The following is a 21,528-nucleotide window of genomic DNA, read 5'->3' on the forward strand; positions in this document are numbered from 1 at the left end:
ATGCTATTGTAATACTGCAGTGCATGCACTTTTATATTCATAACACAGCCAAAGGAAATATTTCTTACACCCAAGAAATTTGAAGAATTGTTAACACGCTGGTCTATAATATTAAACTGCATTAATGGCCAGGGAAATGGGAGGGCATACTGAATCATGGCACAGAACTTGTACTAGAACAGTTTCATTGGTATTTAACATATATAACATGCTGGAGAAGACCAGCTTCCTGATAATTCGGAATGTAGACATCTGTCAAGGGAGATGAAGTAAAGGGTTTTCACTTAACTGCTGGAACAATTAAAGAGACTATCCTGTCCGAGTGCTTTCAGAAGAGGACAGTAATACCCTTCAGTCTTCAACTGCTTAATTTTTGTTAATGCCAAATATTACAACATTGAAGTGGAGAAATGCACAGAACCTAGTTTCTTTGCTGCAGTTACTGTGAATGAAGTCAGCCATGATTTACTGAATGGCAAGTGTGAGTCAGGAGTGGGCTAAGTGGCCTATTCCTGACTCCTATGTTCATTTTCAATTTTCGGTTCAATTAATTTGAGATTCCAGGGTCCAAATCAGAGGAGAGAGGCAGTTAAAGCCTCTTCCCTCAGCCCTGGTACATCAATGTGTTCAAAACTTTCTCTTGTTCATGCACGTCAATGGTTTTCAATTATGTATCTCTATTGAAATATGTTTATTTGCAGGGCAGGAAGTACGTCACTGTGGAATATTTTACTGTGGGGATAGTGATATCCCTTGCGGTATGTGAAGGAATTGGCTGCTGACTCAGAGAACCAAAGCAATGCTGCCTTAAGGATACCTTAATAAAGACTGTCATGATTTAACACCAACACACTTTTCTGTCATAACATCAATGAATCATCAATCTTGTTCCCCCCACCTCCCCCATAATTATTGGACATAATTCTCCTTTAATCATCCAGGTATAACTTTTAATTTCCTCTCAGTCCTGCAAGTTCTTCCCCACTTTCTTTCGCGCATTTGCAAATTCGCACAACTTTAATCACTGCTTTCTTGGAGGTCGGATATGCTGCAACTTATAGTAACAATGCTGAGTCACTCATTAACTGTCATAACTGGAATACGACTGCTATAAATAGTGCACAGTACATTAATTCAACATTGAACATGTTGTGAAAATGTGACTGCTCGTTGAGTCAGCAAGGGGATTCGCAAAAGCTTGCATCACAAAAGAGGCCTTTTAGATTATCATCGATAGCAAGAGGGAACAAAAAAACACCTTCTACACTGGCAAAAGACAATGCACTAATAATAAGGGTTCTTAGAATCAGAGAATCCCTGCAGTGCAGAAGGAGTGCTCGGATGAGGAGGATCGCAACAGACACCTCCAGACGCTGAAAGATGCCCTCATAAGAACAGGATATAGCGCTCGACTCATTGATCAACAGTTCCAACGCGCCACAGCGAAAAACCGCACCGACCTCCTCAGAAGACAAACACGGGACACGGTGGACAGAGTACCCTTCGTCGTCCAGTACTTCCCCGGAGCGGAGAAGCTACGGCATCTCCTCCGGAGCCTTCAACATGTCATTGATGAAGACGAACATCTCGCCAAGGCCATCCCCACACCCCCACTTCTTGCCTTCAAACAACTACACAACCTCAAACAGACCATTGTCCGCAGCAAACTACCCAGCCTTCAGGAGAACAGTGACCAAGACACCACACAACCCTGCCACAGCAACCTCTGCAAGACATGCCGGATCATCGACACAGATGCCATCATCTCACGTGAGAACACCATCCACCAGGTACACGGTACATACTCTTGCAACTCGGCCAACGTTGTCTACCTGATACGTTGCAGGAAAGGATGTCCCGAGGCATGGTACATTGGGGAAACCATGCAGACGCTACGACAACGGATGAATGAACACCGCTCGACAATCACCAGGCAAGACTGTTCTCTTCCTGTTGGGGAGCACTTCAGCAGTCACAGACATTCGGCCTCTGATCTTCAGGTAAGCGTTCTCCAAGGCGGCCTTCGCGACACACGACGGCGCAGAGTCGCTGAGCAGAAACTGATAGCCAAGTTCCGCACACAAGGACGGCCTAAACCGGGATGTTGGATTTATGTCACATTATCAGTAACCCCCACAGCTTGCCTCCTGGACATGCAGGCTGTCCTGTCTGGAGACAATACACATCTCTTTAACCTGTGCTTAATGCTCCCTCCACCCACATTGTCTGTATCTTTAAGATCTGGCTGGCTGTAGGAATTCGCATTCTAATCAGTATTCTGTAACTTGATTTTTGTGTCTCTGTGCCCTGTTTGAGAGCACATTTCCACTCCATCTGACGAAGGAGCAGCTCTCCGAAAGCTAATGGTGTTTGCTACCAAATAAACCTGTTGGACTTTAACCTGATGTTGTTAAAACTCTTACTGTAATCTATCCAACATACAGACCTTGGGACACGAAAGGGCAATTTTACCATAGCCAATCCTCCTAACCCGCACATCTTTTGAGTGTGGGAGGCAACCGGAGCACCCGAAGGAAACCAATGCAGACACTGGGAGAACATGCAAACTTCACACAGATAGACACCCAAGGTCAGAATTGAACCTGGATCCCTAGCACTATGAGGCAGTAGCGCTAACCACTGTGCCACCATCCTGTTCTTTGCATGGGTCTGAAGGGTGTGTGTGTGTGTGTGTGTGTGTGTGCATATGTGCGTGCATACTATGTGCCCCTGCACTACACATGAAATGATGTGTCCGCAACATACTGTCATATTTGAAGAAAAATACCAAAGTAAGGAAATAAGATCACTCATGGTGCTATGTATGCACATGCCTAATTATCGGACGAGTTAACTAAAGGGTGTGGGTCCCTTCAACCATGGAGCTTGAAAGATGTGATTCACAAAACAAACATCTCAGCTCAATCTGGGCTTTTATTTACCACTCACTATTTTTTTCCAAGTTTAAATTTCATCAAACTCAAGCTTTGCAAGCGATTAGGTAAACCGTGATTATTATTCACAGCTGCAGCACCGGTGATTAGCACTGCTGCCTCACAGGGCCAGGGACCCAGGTTCGATTCCCAGCTTGACTCACTGTCTGTGCGGAGTTTGCACGTTCTCCCCGTGTCTGCGTGGGTTTCCTCCGGGTGCTCCGGTTTTCTCCCACAGTCCAAAGATGTGCGGGTTGGGTGGATTGGCTATGCTAAATTGCCGCTTAATGTCAGGGGGACTAGCTAGGGTAAATGCATGGGGTTATGGGGATAGGGCCTGGGTGGGATTGTGGTCGGTGCAGACTCGATGGGGTGAATGACCTCCTTCTGCACCGTAGGGTTTCCATGATTACTTACAGTGCAGAAGGAGGCCATTCGGCCCATCAAGTCTGCACCAACAACAATCTTACCCATGCCCTATCCCCGTAATCCCTCTAACCTACACATCCCAGGACACCAAGGGGCAATTTAGCATGGCCAATGTAACTAACCCGCACATCTTTGGACTGTGGGAGGAAACCGGAGCACCTGGAAGAAACCCACGCAGACACGGGGAGAATGTGCAAATGCCACACAGACAGTGACCCAAGCCAGGAATCGAACCCAGGTCCCTGGAGCTGTGAGGCAGCAATGCTAACCATTTTGCCACCCCGGATTCTATGATTCTATAAATGCAATACATGGAGAATATTGATTTAAACTTTCTATATGACCCAAAAAAGGATCCATGCTGTGCACTTGCGCCCTACGAAAATAAACATTTTGACCACCTTCTGTTCTGAGTGATAGAACGGGAGGGGATGAGTAATTTTATTTGATTTATTATCGTCACGTGTATTGGGATAGAGTGAAAAGTATTGGTTCTTGCATGCTACATAGACAAAACATACAGTTCATAGAGTACATAGGGCAGAAGGAAAAGTGAGGGCACAGCATATGGTGTTACAGTCAGTGTTAAAGTCAGGTAAGGTTCAAATGTGGACGATTCTCGAGATCTTCTGAGGATCTGCTTGCTGTTCTGCAGGATTTGTACCTCTGAGTTACTGAACAAGTTGTTCTCAGATGTGTACGTGGAGTCAGTTACCCTATTCTAGTTACACCCTGCGTGTTTAGGAGTATTTCTAGTCATTTATTTAGAGGCTTGTTCTGCTAACGGGATATGGCTTCTGTGCGCATGCCACTTTAGGAGGGTGAGCTCGAATAGCAGCTATTGGTCTCTGTGACCAGATACCACTGCTCAATCTCAGAGGTCTCAGAATTGCTCCTCCGTGGCTTTGCTGAATGCATTTCTAAGCACCTCAGAATCACATACCTTAAACTGTGCATTTAACAGAATTGTTATGGCGTGGAAGGCGGCCATTTGGCCTGTCATGTCTGCACAGGTTCTTCAAACGAGCATCATGGCTTAGTGCCATTCCCCTGCCTTTTCCCTGTATCTCTGCACGACACCATACCATCAACATCAACTGGGAGCTTTCATGATGAATGCTCCAGTTCAGTTTGCCTGAGGTTTTCCCTGCAGATGTTACTAACATTACCTATCGCTCACTGGCAGCCTGCAGTCCTTATTACAGGACATTTGGACCCACAATTAAAGCCAGATTCAGATTGCATCATCTCATGCAATGAAGCAATAACAACTTGTTCAACTCTTCACATTCCTGGAGTAACCACCACTTGCTCGGTCAAAGTTACAAAGCAACCTAGTGGCCCCTGCCAGGGTAGACCTTGCTCAGCAAGAACGAGCCCTCATTCCTATTTTCACTCTTGATCAATGATTCCTGAATGTGGTTAACTTTAACCCATCACCAATAACTCCTGCTGACTGTGAACTTTGATCTGAGCAAGGTTCTAAAGCAAACCCAGTGAAATCGAAATCAGACATTTAAGGCCTTAGCTGTGAGATTGTCCTACTTGGGTAACAGAACACTATTATCAAGGCCCGGTGGCACAGTGGTTAGCACCGCTGCCTCACAGTACCAGGGACTCGGGTTTGATTCCCAGCTTGGGTCACTGTCTGTGCGGAGTCTGCATGTTCTCCTGGCATGGGTTTCCTCCGGGTGCTCCCACAGTCGGAAAGACGTGCCGATTAGGTGCACTGGCCATGCTAAATTCTCCCTCAGTGTACCCGGACAGGAGCCGGAGTGTGGTGACTAGGGGATTTTCACAGTAACTTCATTGCAGTGTTAATGTAAGCCTACTTGCGACATCAATAAATAAACTTTAAAACTGATTAAGAAGCAGATGTTTTCTGTACAAATGGAATTCTGTGCAAAGCACAGAAAGTGCTGCTGCAGCCTTTTCTCTAACAGGGAAGGGAGAAAAATAAATTAAATAAGCTGTAAGCAAGTTGAACAATGCAGCTCTACGCTTTTCAATCAATCCGGATGCTGCAAAATAACATCAATGCCATTATAAGGCTTCTATGTTGGCTGAGCATCTCATTAATACTCTGACTTCTGAGTGTTCCTACACAACAGACGTCAACGGTGCTGGACTTATTTGAGAACTCATTGCAGGTTTACAAGTGATAAAGTGATAAATTGTACTGGAAGACCAATTTCCTTGTGTTCATTCAGTACAAAGGCTGGATGTTGTCCTCATTCTTATTGCTAATTGAAAGATCCCCTCCATTCAGTACATTACACAATGATAAAACATAAAATCTGGCCAGGAAAGACAAAAGCTTTCAAAACTGCAGAACCAGAACATTTGCATGCACTTTTAGATAAAGAAGTAATTAGTACTCGAGGAGATAAGGGTCGTTTCAGTTTAAATGTTTTATTTTAGGCACAAGATAATAATCTTGAGACCTGGTAATTACATCATAATTCTCATATCCCCACTATGCAGTGGGTGTTTTCTTAGTAGGTCATGTTCGAGGCTCTCTTAATGGCACTTCACACATTCTTATAAATAAATATCTCATAAATGCTCTGTGCTTAGCAAACTCACAGGATTTTATTGGAGTCCATAATCTTGTTTTTAAGAGTCATTTGAAAGATATCCCTTAAAGAGAATCTCTTGTCTGTTTTAAATTACTCCATAATGACTGAGTCGCTCCAGTCAGCTGGCTGATACATTTGTGAGCGGTGTACTTTCAACTCTGGCACCTCAGTTCAAACTCAACACAGATGAAACTCTGCCTCTATCCATCTCTCTCTCTCTCCCTCCCTCTGACAGCTGCAAGAAGTCATAAGTGATAATGAGTTTAATGAATTCTGGTCCTATCCAGGACAATGAGATTTTAGCACTAATTCACCAGTCTCAAGATCGAAAGCAATGCAAAATGGAAATGTCTTGCTGATGCTGTGGACACTTCTCAATGGATTTCTGCATGAATTCGGAGACTGATGTGTTTCACACTAATTTACATTTCATTTGACCCAAGGAGCCTTCATTCTTTCACTGCCTGCAAGAGGAAAACTTCTGCACTTTCCGTTATTTGTGTATGCGACAGCTATTTATTTTTGTTGAAAAGATATTGAAACAGGATACTACGGTTGAGCTCAAGACCGTACTTACAATGAGTTCCTGCCAACATAATTATTTAATTAGTCGATATTACTGTGTAAAATCAATAAACCTGAAAGGGGAACTCCACTTAATTCATCAAAACTATCTTATCTGATTGCTTTCCCTATTAGAATCAGAACAACACCTTAGAATGCACAGAGACGGGAAAGGATCAAGAAACAACTTTTTAAAAAGTACATAATAGGCTTTGTTTTAAAACTTTATGCATGAGGGGCGGGAGGAAGAGAGAAAGAGAAACGCACAAATGTGAAGTTTTCTTTTAGTGCTCTATAGTGTTTTACTCCAAAGATTGGTTTACCATGCTTCCTTAGCCAAATCTTCAGAACTTGAGAGAAGCCCAAATATAAAACAATTAGAAATTATGTGCACATTAAACCAGGAGAGGCCTCGAGAGGCAGCCAGGATTGAAGCCTGCACTCGTATAATGACCCAACAGCAAGCTGCTTCAGGTGCCAAGCCTGATTTGCGGACCTGTCTGTCGCACGCATGATGGAACGAGACCAGGACACCTCCAAGATAGACACAGATTTCTAACCGTTACTACAGTGTTATCTTCCACATACCCTCATCAGCAAGTCGTAAAATTGTGTCATAAAAAGTGGCCCATTTGAGTGTATCAAAACAGCGACCAGGCTGGGGATTTTTTTTCCCCCAAATTCAGTCTGGGTTGGTTGTTGGTTCTGAGCAAACATGACCAGTTTATACTGGAACTGCTGATGGCTGGGCGGGGTCAATGTTTCAAAAACCAGCCACACAAAAAAAAAACCAGCCCATTGACACCAATATAAAAACAGCTAAATAATGGGACAATCACGCCAGACACAGGCTATTTTCAAGACCCCTAAATGGCCTCCACATGAAGGAACATCTGGCTACTAATTTCTGTCTAGACACTTGTGATTGTAATACCCTTTTCCTACCTACATCAAAGAGGGGCTGCTACATTTGCCATACTTAAATGCCCTGAAGCCTGTGAACAATTGTTCATTTGAGACTATTTCCATAAAATAGCCCAGGCCATTTGTTGGACATAAATTAATTAATTTCTCATTTTATTACAATAGTTTTCTTAATTACCAGACCATTAGAACAGTGCCTTGTACTCTTCATTTAGAAACTACTTATTAAATTCGGCTGCTTGGGGTAACTCTACTCAGGAATCTTCAATCTGCCCAATAAACAAACTCCCATTCCAGCCAATGCCACAAACTCATAATCTGGTGAGCTGGAACTGTAACCCCACACATTAGCCAGTTAAGTTTCTTTTATATTATTCTGGAGTAGGTCCATTCAGTTCAGTTTTATCAGCTCAATAAATAACTTGCTGCTGACACAGTGCCAGTCCTAAGTGTTGCATTAAAATTCGCCAAAGCCCACTTTGTAAAGCGGAATGAACATTGAAACCAGTTCACCATCGGGGCTACAGCCTAGCTGGATCCAGCTGCACCAGCAGTGTGTGTCCTCACGTGCCCAACTCTCTTCCTTACTTCCCAAGGGCAGGCAGGTGACTCCTGACATGGGTCCAATGAAGGATCACATTCCAGGCTAGTTAGGATTTCAGTAAAGTGAAGGTAGGTCTGTGCGTTTTTTTTTAAAAAGCTGTACCCACTTGAATTGTGAAAAGCACTGAGTAATAGGGGACTCTGACACCAATGCTTATTCAGATGTGATCCTGGGACACTTTTTTTCTCACCCTCACCCCGCCCCACAACACCCTTCCCCCAACTACCCCTAATGACAGACTAGCAAGCCTACAAAAATGAATTGTGTCAACGTTATTACCTCTGGAATCAAGCAGCAGTTAGAACAGTGTACAAGCAAGCAGTTGGCTCGCTGGCACTGCTCTCCAAGAATCTGAGTTAAAACAAGGTCAATATAAAAGATTAGATGGTGACAACAAATTTATTACTTGAGGGGTTGTTTGGTTGGAACAATTTGAGATGATGGATTGAGAGTATCACAACAAAACGAGTATTGTCAGAACATTAAAACGTATTGGCTGAAGCGTGGTCTCTCCTACAGTGACAATTCTGAAACGTTAACCTTTTCATACACCTATTAACCCATTGTTTGTCCCGGCATTGTATTTTTATTGCAGGGTTTCGAGCATTCTCGGCTTCTCCTCTCCATTCAACTGTTAAAATGTAACATCAGGGCTCGAAGGAACAGAATCAAAAGTCATTGTGTGTTTTCCAGTCCCACCTCCCACCCCCAGTAAGGTTGTAATTTTCCTGCAGCTCCGCAGGAGGTAGGGAATGTGCCAAAACCCTGCCGACAGCTCCACCAACACCTATTCACGCCAGTCTCCTGCAAGCCGAGTGGTCTTTTGGAGGGGCGAGATCATCACTGAGCTTGTGCTCCACACAGAATAATGCAAGACCTTGAGTATCGCGTCCCAAATCGGACGAATTACTGGGTGCACTTATCTTGTGTGCGCCTTGGAGAAAGGTCACTTGTGAGAGACGCAGCCTTTTGCAATGCTCAACCCTTTACCTGAACTTTTATATGGGACCACAAGGTAATAAAAAGCCTGCTGAAATTTAAAAGCGGAATCCGAATGCAGAATCTGATAGCTGGTTATGAAGGGTGTATAAAAATACCCTGAAACGACAGAGTGTGAAAGATAGGTCAGCTAGGAAAGAGGGTGTAGGAATCAGATCCAGACTGACAAACACACACTTTCCAGCAGCAGTAACAGTCAAGGTGCTGGAGCCCCGGCAGTTTTTAACTCCCTAAGCTCAGGGATCCTAAAGCTAATTAAGGGGCCCCTGTGGTTGAGGCTGGTTAATTCAGCATGGAGTAGAGACCAACATGGGACTATACCGATTAGTAGCGCTTAATATTACACCGTTAAGGTTTAAAACCAATCCTGGATTTGGTTAAAATATTAAGGGTGTGAAGGAAAAACACACTTACTCATTTTCAATTAATTATTTATCTTGAAGCCCTTGGTTAACAATACATCGGAGGGTGAGTCTGAATATTTAAGGAACTCTTTTCAGAGACATTCTGCACTGGGGACTCTTTTGCTGTAAACCTGGTTCCAGTTTACAAGTTTCATCTGTGAACAAGTGGAACCAGACCTGCACTTCCATTTGCACCAGGACTAATTTTTTTTTGTGTTTTTATTCCAATTCAATCAAATCAAGTCCAATTCAGAGTCTCAACAAGTTGAGACATTTCCGATCCAAGCTGACAAGACAGGGTCTTCACACCTGTCTTGGGCCTGATCTACATGAGCCAAGCTGATTGGAGAAGGGGGAGGATTCCTCCTCCAAGGCTTGATCTCATTTGCATCTTAGCCAAAAGGCCGAGATGCCGCTTTTAAAAACTGAATTGTAACCTAATGACCTCGACCAAGTGCAGCATCCGATCCATACTACACTTGATCTTAGCCAAAAGGCCGAGAAGCGATTTGCCCCAGGACTAATTTTAAAAAAAAATACTTTTCCAATTCAATCAAATCAAGTCCAATTCAGAGTCTCAACAAGTTGAGACATTTCAGATCCAGGCTGACAAGACAGGGCGAGCGACCAAACCACCCTGTCCTGGGCCTGATCTACATGAGCCAAGCTGATTGGAGAAGGGGGAGGTTCCTCCTCCAAGACTTGAGCTCATTTGCATCTTAGCCAAAAGGCCGAGATGCCGCTTTTAAAAACTGAAATGTAACCTAATGACCTCAACCAAGTGCAGCATCCGATCCATACTACACTTGATTTAGCCAAAAGGCCGAGAAGCGATTTGCCCCAGGACTAATACTCCAGCAACAACTAGAGTAATATTTTAATCAGTCCAGTTTCAACTATCGGCACAGTGGCACAGTGGTTAGCACTGCTGCCTCACAGTGCCAGGGACCCTGCATTCGATTCCCGGCTTGGGTCACTGTCTGTGTGGAGTTTGTACATTGTGTGAGTTTCCTCCAGATGCTCCGGTTTCCTCCCACAGTCCAAAGATGTGCGGGTTAGGTGGATTGGCCAGGCTAAATTGCCCCTTAGTGCTAGGGGTACTAGCTAGGGTAAATGCATGGGGTTATGAGGATAGGGCCTGGGTGGGATTGTGGTTGGTGCAGACTCGTGGCCTCCTTTTGCACTGAGGGATTCTATGAACTATATAGTTCACAACCTGAGAGTCAGTAAGGTAAAGTCTAAAAATAGGAAGAGAATGCTGAATGCAAAACAGGGTTAAAAAGCATTTAGTATCCTTGTATATCTACATATTTTGTTTATATTGGCACAAATTCACTTGTCTACCACCAGCAAAGAGACAGAGCCAAGGGGTATATTGGCATAATGACTATACACTAATAATTTAATCGGGAATATTTATTGCAGATATTTAAATATTAATATCAACTTCATGCCAAGATTTCCCATGTAAATAGAACAATTCATTCGATTCCTGTTTGAGGTACCTTTATATTTCTAACATTCAAACCTTGAAGCTAACATTATCATGTCACAGTATGAACTTTACGTCACGGTGGAGTGATGTATATCATTTCACTTCCACATAATGGACTAAAAACAAGAGTCCAACTAACAGAAAGTGGCGCCCATGCAGGGAGGTGAAGGCTCATTGTCCTGGGGATGGGGGCGGCGTTTCTCAAAGACACCAAATTTCCCTCCTTTGTCATCACCGAACGGGAAAATGCTTCTTCCATCATCCCTCACCTTATGGAGTGCATGCATTTACACATATATGTCTGTGCATTTTGTGAAAGTGTCCCACAACTAATTGGGGGGGAATTACAATAAACAGAAGAAAGGACACCTAATGCTGCGCTATCGGTGCCTATAGTAAATGAATAAATAAAATCGTCCTCTCCCTCGACTGTTTTTGTCCCAGATTTAACTGAAACCTTCTTTCCAAACTTTGTAAATTTGATTCAGCATAGCTGCGATGATAAATGGTAAACTGCAGATCTTAAATACAGCCCGGAGGAACAATTTTACACATGCTGTACAGTATATCTCTAACACACAACAAAGACAAGGCTTTTAAGTGTGAAATGTCGTTACGGAAAATATCTAAGCATTTGCTTCTGGGGCTTGAAATTCAGATAGGACTGGAAACGATTCTCTGGTTCCAGTACAAAGCGAGGAATGAGAAAATTCTCCTCACGACCTTCAGTATAATTAAAAACTCCCAGGAAAAGCACTGGTATTACTCAAATCACATTCAGCCATAATTTAACGAGAATCAGGTAAAGTGCTGCAAAACACAGATAAAATGAACCACAGAAACAAAAACACACACTTAAAATGTCTACTGGGGATGCTGCTGCAGATATTTTCATGTTGATTTGATTTATTGTCACATGTATTAGTGAAAAGTATTGTTTCTTGCACGCTGTACAGCCAAAGCATACCGTTCACAGAGAAGGAAAGGAGAGGGTGCAGAATGTAGTGTTACAGCCATAGCTAGGGTGTAGAGTTTCAAAAGCATAGAACGGGAGTAAAAGATAGAATTAGTAGAGGATATGCTGGGCACAGCTCGCAAGAAGTCACCACGCTCCAGCGCCATCTTGGATCCAATTTCAAATTGAGGTGACTTGACTGTACAATATAACGATGAGGACCTCTGTAAAACCAGTGACACCGGAGATCCAAATTTTATACTGTCTGTCCTCAGTCTCACTAATCTGTGTTGCATTTGAACATTAGCAGGAAGGAATGCAAATTGAGGGGAGCTGCGTTCTCTGCTGATGCGAAAGATCCAGGGTAGGAAGTTAATGTCCTTCCCCGAGCCTAGGCCCTTGGCGATCCCAGGCCTCGGGTGGGTGCATCGCCCGTAGCAGCCACTGCCACGTTGGCAATGCATAGCCACCAGCCTCTGACTGGCCAGCAGTTGTCAGCAGTGGTTGGGGCGGGGGGGGGGGGGGGGGGGGTGTTTGGGTGTTGGGGTAGGGGGGGGGGGGCAGGGGAGATTCCCATTCCACCCCAGGCAAGGTCTGCCGCTGCCCAGTTAAATTGCTGACTTGCAATTATCCCAACAGCGTTCTTGAAAGTAAGTGGCCCTTAATTAGACAGAGAACCTGTTTCCATGACCATTAAGGGGGCGAGTCACTAGAAATTCCAACAAGTAACCTTTTCCCCTGGGACTAGGAAACCCGGCACCTGTATCCTGCCCACAGAGTGAAAACTCAGTCCTGAATTTCAAGCACTGAATTATAATAGCATCAAGAAATGTATTATGTTGACAATAAAAGAAATGACCTTCAAGTTGAATCTCTGAAGTACTTCCAGCTGAGCAGACAATTGTAAACTTTCACCAAACACCATTAAAACAAGTCCTCAAACTCCTCATTTCATTCACAGAAAATGGGCAGTTTGCTTCAAATCGGAAATAAATTCCTGCTTTCTGTCTGGTTATCACTTTACCGTGGCTATTTATCTTTGATTCTTTAAATACAATCAGACACTGCAGTGCCACATCGTGAATACACTGAAGTTCCGTACCACCCCACAGCAGGATTCTCAATCTTATGCGACTGCTGAGACATGGACTGTGATGCTCCCCCCCCCCCCCCCCCCCCCCGCCCCGCAAAGACCTTCGGGCAGAATCTTACTGGCTCACCATGCCGCCTGATCGGCTATGATCGGTGGCTATGGCTACCGATCATAGCCACCTGATTGGTAACTATCTTACCTGATCAGTTGGTAAGATAGGGCGAGGGGCGAAAAATTGGGTTCGCGCTCGATTTCTCACCTCTCGTGATCTTGCCAGCCCCTTTCTGCTAGCGAAATCGGTGTCACTCCCGAGATGGCACTGCCATGGTGTCAGGTGAGCACTGCCAGGATGCCACTGCCAGATGGGCACTTCCTAGCCATGCCCGCAACTACTCAGGGCTTCAATGGCTTCCAAACCGCCCCCCCCCGGGGCATAGCCATCGCGCAAGGTCTCTATTAGTGGAGAGCAGAAGTGATTCCCGTCAGCCTTGCGCTGTGCCCAAAGGTCAGAAGATCCCGGGATCTGGGAGAATCCAGCTTGGAATGTCTATGCCTATTTAAATGATCCTTTAAATATGCTAATCAGCCTCACACCCAGGTCCGGTTTGCTCCGTTCAAAGGGACCGGTATGCAAAACTCATTTTTAGGCCTGCACACTACTTTCCGGGTTCGGTGCGATCTGTCCCGGGCAAGGCAAGGTGGGAAAATCACCTCCGAGATCTTAAAATGAGCCACCATTTAACATATTGTAAAAAAACAAAATTTGGATTAATCTTTATCCATCCGAAATAACATCGTTTTTTTTTCAGAAAAGTTTGCCAACATAGCACAGCAAACTTTCAATAATTGTCGACCAACTGGGTCTGTGCTGCCATGGAAACTGGGTCAAACTAAATGGAAAGAAGAAAGCTGGAGCAGATACAAAATGGTAAGACTGGCAGGAATTCAGAAGCACTTCTCTAATTTATTAAAATAAAAAAATACATTTCAGAACAATTGCCGTTGAAGATTACTCTCAGTGCAATGGTATTGTACGCTACTTCCAGCAACTCACGCTTGTCATACAACACACATAGTAGAGAACTGGGCAGAGGTTCCTCAACTGCAAAAGATGTTGACATTGTGCGGCTTAAAGGTTTTGTGTGTACATATGACTATTAAGAGAAGAGCTGTCTGAATGACGTATAATGGAACAAACCTGTTTTTTTTTGCGTCAAGCACTCCCAAATACTGTGGTTTAAATATGGAATAAATGAGGCGAGTTTACTCTTGGGTGAAGGCCCAGAACAGCCATTTTATTGCCACTGAAGTCAATGGAAAGGAAAAAGCAGTCTGGTGTAATCTGCCGATTCATTATTCCACTCCCCCCACCCCCCCAACTCTCTTGAAGAGAGATGTTCAAAGATCATTCCACCTCCATTAAAACTGAAAAGTGGGCAGGTTTGAGGTGTATTAGACACCTTAGGTAAGGGTGCCACGGTGGCACTGTGGTTAGCACTGTTGCCTCACAGTGAAAAGGACCCGGGTTCGATTCCAGCCTCAGGTCACTGCCTGTGCGGAGTTTGCACGTTCTCCCAGTGTCTGCGTAGGTTTCCTCCGGGTGCTCTGGTTTCCTCCCAAAGGTGTGCGGGTTAGGTGGATTGGCCAGGTCAAAAAATTGCCCTTAATGTCAGAGGGATCAACAGGGCAAATACATGGGGTTATGGGGATAGGGCCTGGGTGGGATTGTTGTCTGTGCAGGCTTAATGGGTGAATGGCTTCCTTCTGCACTTTAGGGATTCTATGTTCATCCTATAGCCACTTGCTAGCCTCCCTGGCACAAATGCAGCCTTTCAAACTTTGACCAGCAAGAATGAGTGCAAACTGGCAGCAGCCTGCAGTATTAAGGTGGAAGCAGACTTCCTGCTCTTCCCGGCTCCAAATTAACCCCAGAAAAGCAATCTGTCGGTTTGTTCTGCTGTCTCCAGCAGTCCCTTTAAGGACAGCTGGATACGCCGCTACGCAGCCTGGAAAACCTTTCTGAATGAATTTTCCGAGAATAGGTGCAGGAAGACATTGAAATGTGGGCTATGCTCATTTCACCACTGCCTACAAAGCACTGCACAATTTAGCTGTGGCCTGAATACAAACATACATTGAGTACAAGATGCTGCACTCAAAGTTGTTGCTGCACCCGTTCTCCACATGTAAATGGAAGCATCAATATTGAACGTAGGCCCCATGTTTTTAATCCAACCCTAATCATTTTTTATGGTTGAAGTTAGAAAGTACCCATATTTCCAGAGAACTACAATTCCCCTCCAACTGAGCTAAAGGCCCCTGCAGCTGTCAAACAAAGTAGGACTTTTATACTTACATCAAATACAAATCCAGATTCGAGAGGCATAACAATATTGTTTCCAATTACTGCCACACCGAGTCAAAGAAAGAAACAAAAGTGGCTCAACACCAGCCACTATAGATATCCTCAACACATTTAATCGGCTGTCAGCTATATTTGCTGCTTTAACGAGTTGAAGGGAAGACGATGCCAGAAGTGGCTTATTTGTTATTTAGTCAGATCAGTGAACTTGTCAATAAATGCTGCAACCTCATTCAGAATAGTTAACAGAAAATGGCTGCGTGTGTCGATAAGCTGCTTGCCGATTCTATCTGTGGCAGACGCTCATTGTTAGATTATTTTTGCCCTTACCAGATGTTGGGAGAACTGCAGAATTGCTTTCCATTTGTACATCTGCCAATATAAACTGACACGAGTTTGAGAAACATCAACTGTGCAACGTGAAAGATATCGGGGACTTGTGCATTATGGAGCATATTCAAACTGTTCCACAAGGAAATCATGATCAAATTGATTTAAACAGAATCAAAAGGGCTCTGGAATGAAGAAGACAGCATTGTTTCATTCCAGGACTCATTGTAACCGAGTTACTCCATAAAACTCAAAGTACAATCGGTGCCTCTTTGAACTGGCCACTCAACTCTTTTTTTCGCCAATGTTACGGTTACCAAGGGTGCTACAAGTTCCCTGGGTGCTGGCAGTACACCGGTAACTCATCCAAATAATTATTCTTCATGTCTAGACAGTGAGGAAATTGACAGGCTGCTCTGAGTTGAGGCTCTTGTGGCCCAGGAGCTCTGAGGCCACTTGGGAGTATCCAGAGCAGGCACTGGCTTTTTTGGGGAGAGACACTGGAAGGGGAGTCTGAACACTGGGTGCAATCAGCTAATCCAGCCTTGGCCTGGGACAGAGGCAGGACCCTTCCTTATGTGTGTGTGTGTGTGTGTGTGTGTGTGTGGCACAACAGCACCACACCAGGTAAGACCAAGTGACAGTGAGATGGGGAATGGCGTTCTCGTTTCACCCAATCTTTTAGATGGTAGTCACTAGTTACTGCCTCCGGGTTCTCTTTTCACCCACTGTGTGGTGTACGGGACTACGGGCAACAAGACTTACTTCAGAGAGATTCTAATAACGAAAGTTCTCACATTTTTAGGAATAAACACTGTGCATAGGAGGAGCAAACAGCAGGAACAGAATAATGGAGCAAACTTTATAAATTTAGGAAGACATGGGGAGAAAAACACAAATGTCCCAATATTGGGACATTTAAGGGGAAGTGATGCCTAGGGTATTACCGCTTGCCTATTAATCCAGAAACTCAGCTAATATTCTGGGGACCCGGGTTCGAATTGTCGATTGGCGGAAAAACCCATCTAGTTCACTAATGTCCTTTAGGGAAGGAAATCTGCCGTACTTCCCCTGGTCTGGCCTATATGACTCCAGAGCCACAGCAATGTGGTTGACTCTCAACTGTCCTCAGGCGACTAGAGATGGGCAATAAATGCTGGCCAGCCTTCGACGCCCATGACCCACGAACGAAAAAAAAACTTCAAGGGAAATTTAATAGATTGAATCGATGGGCAATGGCATCAAAACAATCTCAAGCAGAATTGATAATGATAGCAGATACAGATAAAAATAAGAATTAAATGTACTCAGTTCATGATAGCTGAACTCTGGCGATGTAAATTCCAGCACCTCCAGCTACATTCACTACATCCAGCAAGTGCAATACATTGATGAACAAGTATTAAAATATGTTTTGGCTGCACAATGATGTTTGTAATTAGAACCCTGAAGGGTAATGAAGTAAGAGAGAAAATGTCAAGTGGTACATTACAAATTTAGAACATACCTCCTCCAAAGATACAAGAAATAGAATTTTTGTCGGGGGGGGGAACACAAGGCAACTGGAGCATTTTTTCCCACACTGGACAAAAGAGCATGACGTACTGGACCAGGAAAGCGACGAATGTTCCACCATAACAATATATCAGCACCTGTACACTCTTCCTGATTCCCCCTATACTGGTATGCTGTAACTAAAGCATACCACAACAAATGCTTGGAAAGAGGAAAGAATTAGGTTTGAGGTTTATGGTGCACCACAAATATATTTAGAACATAGAACATAGAACAGTACAGCACAGAACAGGCCCTTCGGCCCACGATGTTGTGCCGAGCTTTATCTGAAACCAAGATCAAGCTATCCCACTCCCTATCATCCTGGTGTGCTCCATGTGCCTATCCAATAACCGCTTAAATGTTTCTAAAGTGTCTGACTCCACTATCACTGCAGGCAGTCCATTCCACACCCCAACCACTCTCTGCGTAAAGAACCTACCTCTGATATCCGTCCTGTATCTCCCACCACGAACCCTATAGTTATGCCCCCTTGTAATAGCTCCATCCACCCGAGGAAATAGTCTTTGAACGTTCACTCTATCTATCCCCTTCATCATTTTATACACCTCTATTAAGTCTCCCCTCAGCCTCCTCCGCTCCAGAGAGAATAGCCCTAGCTCCCTCAACCTTTCCTCATATGACCTACCCTCCAAACCAGGCAGCATCCTGGTAAATCTCCTCTGCACTCCTTCCAGCGCTTCCACATCCTTCCTATAGTGAGGTGACCAGAACTGCACACAATATTCCAAATGTGGTCTCACCAAGGTCCTGTACAGTTGCAGCATAACCCCACGGTTTACTTCAGAAAATATGCAGCCATTATTATTGCTGTGAAAGATACGGAACAAGGTGCCACTTAGAATGGGAGGGTCTTGTTTTTTTCATCTCCCCCGACGCTCTACAAAATTGACCTCAATTCCTTTTCCACAATTCCTCTTACATGCCTTCAATGCCTCCACATTTGAACACACCAACCCTGGCCTCCCATTCTCCACACACTCCAACTTGTGAAAAGTTCTGCTGCACATAACCTGGCTCACCAAACCCATTAACACTTCAAATTTAAAAAGTCTGTCCTCATCTTTAAATTCCTCCATGGTCTCATCTCATCCAAATCCCACAACCTACACCAGCCCCACGTCCACCCCAGGCAACATCCTGGTGAATCTCCTTTGTCCCCCTCTCGTGCTTCTAATAGAGGTAACCAGAACTATGCACAGTACTCCAGCTGCGGCCTAACCGACTCTATGTACAACTCCAAAATTAACTCCTTGCTCTCATATTCTATGCCACGACTGATAAAAGCAAGTCACCTGAACTCCAACGGATACAAGTTTAGCCTGTCCAACCTTTCCTCACAAGACAACCCACTCATTCCAGGTATTATTCTGGTAAACCTTCTCGGAGTTGATTCCAACACATTTACATCCTTCCTTAAATAAGGTGTCCAACAGTGCACATAACACTCCAAACGTGGTCTCACTAGTGTCCTGTACAACTTAAGCATAATGTCCCGACTTTTGTATTGAACTCCCCTCACAATAAACAGTAACATTCTATTAGCTTTCCTAATTACTTGCTGTACCTGCATACGAGCCTTTTGTGTTTCATGCACTAGGACACCCAGATCCCTCATTGCAGCCTTAGAATGATTCCTTATAAACATGGACAGTTTTTGAGTCTCAATTTGTTCAATGGTGCATTCCTGTTTGAATGAAATTTCAATAAATTGGAATGAGACCTGAATTCAACCACAGCTATGGAAACATGTCCTGCCAGTATGAATACAGTGACACTCACAGCTTACTCCAGGAGCAGAACACAGGCTCACGTTTGGAACAGCCTTTTATCCTTTATATGTACCATGTGTAGGGATCCGTTATCAGAGAAGCATGTTTATTTCTAGCCTACATTACTTTTTCTCACGTTTTAACAGGAAATCACTCATTTCAACTGCTCAGAAGACCAGTCAGTCAAACCAACCACCAGATAAAACTTCAATACAGTCCAGATATTATCCTAATATCTCCCAGCTGATCTCCAACTGGCCGACAAATTTCTGCAAGACTAGATCTAACCATGGCCATCTTACACCATGCCTGATACGCTGACATGCACAAGTAGATCTTATCATATTGGAACTGCTAGCCTCTGAAATATTAGCTAGAATTCTGACTGAACATTACATGTAAGAATATCTCACATCTGAAACTGAACTGGACTAGCCATATAAATACTATGGCTATCAAAGCAGAGCTAGGAATCCTGCAGTGGGTAAGTCACCTCCTGACCCCTCTAAAGCCTGTCCACCACCTACAAGGCATAAGTCACGAGTGTGATGGAATACTCTCCACTTGCCTGGATGTGTGTAGCTCCAACAACACTCAAGAAGCTCAACACCATCCAGGACAAAGCAGCCCACTTGATTGCTGTCCTTCCACAAACATTCAAACCCTCCACCACCAACGAACAGTGGCAGCCGTGTGCACCACCTACACGATACACTGCAGGAACTCACCAAGGTTCCTTCGGCAGCACCTTCCAAACCCATGACCACGACATTCTGGACGGACAAGAGCAGCAGATACCTGGGAATGCCACCACATTGAAGTTCTCCTGCAAGCCACTCATCATCCTGGCTTGGTAAAATATCACCGTTCCTTCAAGAAGGCAGCTCACCACCACCTTCTCATAGGCAATTAGAGATGGGCAATGAATGCTGGCCTTATCAGTGAAGCCACATCCCTTGGGTGAATTAAAAAAATGAAAATAGTCTAGCTGAACAGTAACAAACTAAAGTGTTGTTCCATGGTTCAAAGGCCTGGATTTCACAGTCAACAGTGAAGCAAAAGGGCTTGCCGCTGACTTTGAAGAAAGCTGCCCAAAACGTTCTACCGACCTCTATGGTGTGGATTTCCCTTTTCCCAGTATCACACTGAATCTGGTGCTAATTCAAAAGAATCTCAAGGTATCCAGTGACAGTGATGTGATCAAGCAGGTTAAGCAGCCAATCATAATGAAGTATTCTCACAGACAGCAAAACAGAAGGTAAAATACACTGATTATCCTTCACTTTTATTTCTACTATAGTAAGCAAAACACAAATGATTGGAACATTCAAATGGGATTAAAGCAGAAGCTGAAAAATGATTAACAAACTTATCCTTTTTAAAAAAAAAGAGAAATTTATCATAGACATTCTACAAATATAAAATTAGATTTTCAGGGCCCGAGAGGTTTTTCAGTATTAATCCTGTACTCTGTACACCATTAAAATCCCAGTTACACTTCTCTCCTTACACCTCAAGCTTGTCTGCAAATGGAGCCAGCCTGAACTCCAGCCATTCACACTCGTACTCCGCGCCATGCCCAGGTGCTCAAACTCCACCTCCTGTTGTAACATGTTACATCATTATTGCCACCATTTCTCTTGCTATTTCTCTCTTCTCCCTTTGCTGTGTATCTCTCATATTTTTCTTCCCAGCTACACTCTCCATCTGGTCCTCTAGATAGTGAGGCTAATTTCTTACTTCCCTTGCTCACGGCACCAACCATCTGGCCTAATTACTCTGCATTTTCTTAACCATGTATATTTGTCTCCAAATTCATCCTCCTCTATTTATTTATTTTTTCTTTTTCATTCACGCCTGGGTCCTTGCATTAAATTGAACTGTGACTGTATTTATTTCCTTCTTCCGCATTTCATATTTTTTCTTTCACTCGTTTTCTCACTACAGCCTTTCTCCCTTTTACAATTTCCTAAGCCCTCAGACCGCCACCTGCTGCAACAAGCAACGGGTAACACCCAACCCTGTCCAACTTCATCAGCTACTCCATTATATCACAATGCTTTATATTTCCATATAAAGTTAAAGTTTATTATCGTCACAAGTAGGCTTACATTAACACTGCAATGAAGTTACTGTGAAAATCCCCTAGTCGCCACACTCCGGTGCCTGTTCGGGTAGACTGAGGGAGAATTTAGCATGGTCAATGTACCTTAACCAGCACGTCTTTTCGGACTGTGGGAGGAAACCGGAGCACCTGGAGGAAACACACTGAGGGAGAATTTAGCACGGTCAATGTAAATGGGGTCTATGCATGAGGAACCCCAAATTCCTCTGTGCTGTAGCTTTCTTCATTTAAGCTCCTTTATTCTTCCTACCAAAATGCATAACTACACATTTTTCCACATTGTATTCCATCTGTCACATTTTTGCCCACTCACTTAACCTGTCTATATCTCTCTGTACATAAGAACATAAGAACATAAGAAATAGGAGCAGGAGTAGGCCATCTA

General features: G+C 44.0%; 1 protein-coding gene and 1 non-coding gene across 5 annotated transcripts in view; both read right to left on the reverse strand.

Annotated features, from left to right (window-relative positions):
• LOC144500462 (C-terminal-binding protein 2) overlaps positions 1 to 21,528 on the reverse strand; it is a 330,141-nt gene that overhangs the window by 197,753 nt on the left and 110,860 nt on the right. The window lies entirely within an intron of this gene.
• Positions 9,757 to 9,945, reverse strand: LOC144501085 (U2 spliceosomal RNA). Its single transcript, XR_013499055.1, has one exon. It is a non-coding gene; the product is annotated as a U2 spliceosomal RNA (small nuclear RNA).

Source organism: Mustelus asterias, chromosome 11, assembly GCF_964213995.1.
Source record: "Mustelus asterias chromosome 11, sMusAst1.hap1.1, whole genome shotgun sequence".
NCBI lineage: Eukaryota > Metazoa > Chordata > Chondrichthyes > Carcharhiniformes > Triakidae > Mustelus > Mustelus asterias.